At 53.2% G+C, this 2,394-nt stretch overlaps 1 long non-coding RNA gene across 1 annotated transcript; it reads left to right on the plus strand.

Moving 5' to 3' along the window:
• The first annotated feature begins 157 nt into the window (after positions 1-157).
• LOC135980678 (uncharacterized) lies at positions 158-2,024 on the plus strand. The gene is made up of 2 exons (XR_010597618.1): positions 158-297; positions 899-2,024. It is a non-coding gene; the product is annotated as an uncharacterized LOC135980678 (long non-coding RNA).
• Positions 2,025-2,394: the final 370 nt, after the last annotated feature.

Here is a 2,394-nt window from a genome sequence, read left to right on the forward strand (position 1 = left end):
GGAAGCTAAAGTCGCTTCCCCGTGACTGAGAGCGCATGTTTCAATCATCTGCCTAGGCCACAAAGCCGGTGCCGAAGAGACGTTCGAAGGGTAGCAGCGGCCAAGAGAAGGTAGCAAAGCGATCTGGCAGGAAGAAGGGGAAAGAGCTCGTCCAAGGAGCCGAGAACGCCAAGGCAAATGAAGCAAGAAAGCCAAACGCCAGGTCCAGAAGGAAAGCATCCGCAAGTCAAGGGTCTCCAATGAACGAAGCTCCTGCTGCAGATAGGAAGAGGCAGGCATCTGCTCGGAGAAGCACAGGTTAGAATGCTGCACTGGCTCCAACATAAGCATGGGAGGGGGATAGGCCCACATGGCTTATGCTGGTCAAGGTCCGTCTGGCATTTTTTCAAAAGTGGAATAAAAGAGCTAGTGTTCTGCAGGGAAAGGGAAGCCCCATCCACCACCCACGCTCTGTAGGATTGTTGGCCAGGCACTGGAGTTAGAAACTCTGAAGCTAATTCTCGGTGCACGTGTTGTGTGACCAAATCACTGACCGTAGGCATGGTGGGTCCACAGCAAGTAATTCCTTAATGGACACCAGGATAGTCTGCTCAAGGCAGGGTGCGTACTAAGAGAGAGAGAAGGGTTAATCGTGAGGTGATGAGGATGGCTCTGAGGACCCCAGCTGCAGTAGAGGGGAGGAAGGAGAGGATCTGGCCAGGACTGAGATCTGAGTTCTAATAGGAGGAAATTGGCACTCCCCGTAGCACCCCCAGGATTCTCAGGCAGCAGAGGTAGCTTCCTGCCCCCTTCAGTCTTCCCGTGGGAGAAAGTGAATTTCCCTTGCTGCAGGAAACAGGGAAGTTGACTGTCAAACTTTGCCCTCTCACTGCTCTGACTTTCTCCCCTGTCTTTTTAGGAGCAGCTACTGCTGCCCCAAGATCCAGGCGGGTGAAGGCTGAATGACTGGTCTGGCACGGCATCTGTCCTCACTCCAGCCTGGGGTAACTCAGATGGGAGCTCGCTTGCTGCTACTGCTGCACGTGCTGAGGGAGACGCGCTGGGAGCAGCTGCTGGGGTGACTCTTCTCTCAAGCGGGCGTGCCCGCTGAATTGTTTCTTAGATCCTTCCTCAGAGGGGCTTGCTGCAGGGGCTCTAAGCAGCTGACGCAAGAGCCATGTCCCATGAAATGGAGAAGGTGATGCCATGGCGTCAGCCTCCCTGCTCGGTTATGGGGTTTTATTCCTTTTTAAATGCGACTCCAGAACACAGCAATTGGGTGACTTTGTATCGAACCCCTTTGAAGCTGCCGGGGCACCCGCTGGTGACTGCAGCTGAGAGCTGGCGGCTCTGGGCAGGGAGGTGGGAAACGCACCGAGTAGGGGAAGTCTGAGGTTGAAACAGTTTCCTGAGGGTCAGGTTAAAAATCCTCGGAAGACCCTAGCTCTTCATTCCCTCTCCCTGCTCTCAGCTGCCCTTTGCAGCCTCCCTGCCCACTGCCACGAGATGGCTCTGGCTTCAGAGGCTGTGTTTGGCCCAAGTTAGTGAGGACAGAGAGGAGTTTGCAAATGTTTTTATTGCCCTGGCTGAGTCCAGAGTCTCTAACCCTTGCTCTGCAGGAGGGCCGAGCTTTGCAGATCAGCAGCATTTTATCTCGTGTAACTCAGGAGGAGGGTGGCAGTGGCATGTCTGAATAAGGGATCAACTTTGCTACCAGAAACATGTGCAGTCTCTCGGCAGCGGGCGTGCAAGCTTTTCCTTGCTGTCCCGCTCGTATGCCTGAGCTCTGGTGGGGATCAGAAGGTAGGACAGCCCCGGTGGCTCTGTCAGAAATTCACCTCTGCAGACACTTAGCTGTTGTGTGGAGTGAGTCCATCAGTCAGTCACTCCTGAGCTGGGCTGCCCAGAAACCAGTGCCCTGAGTTTACAGGCTCAGCAGCTGTGCCAACCTGCCCACCCTCCCCATAGTGTGGTTCTCTGACTCAACTGCCAGTGCTTTTAGCAATCTGATTTTAGTACTAACAATAAAACTTTTCCATAAGCAATCCCTTGTGTGGCTGCTTTGCTATCACTGCAGAACTCTCTCTGCTGTTCTGGAGGCCACGTATTAGGGCAAAGCAGCAATACAGTAGCAGTATGGCTTACAGCCAGGTCAGGGCATTCTACTGGGACCTGCCCTTTCTGGGTGCTAGTGGTTCGGATGTGCCTCTTTTCCAGGTAGTTAAAGGGAGTTCCTAGTGGCCATAGCTAAGCTGTACTGGATTCCTGTTGTGAGCATTCACCTGAGGATTCAAATGGGGAAGGAAGCTGTAGAAATACCTGTCCATAAATGGAATAAAGAAGCCCTTGTAATAACTGGGAGTTAATGGCAGATTCTTCTGGTGCCAGTTCAGGTGCTAGCCTGGATCATTTGAC

Source organism: Chrysemys picta, unplaced genomic scaffold (assembly GCF_011386835.1).
Source record: "Chrysemys picta bellii isolate R12L10 unplaced genomic scaffold, ASM1138683v2 scaf5896, whole genome shotgun sequence".
Lineage (NCBI taxonomy): Eukaryota > Metazoa > Chordata > Testudines > Emydidae > Chrysemys > Chrysemys picta.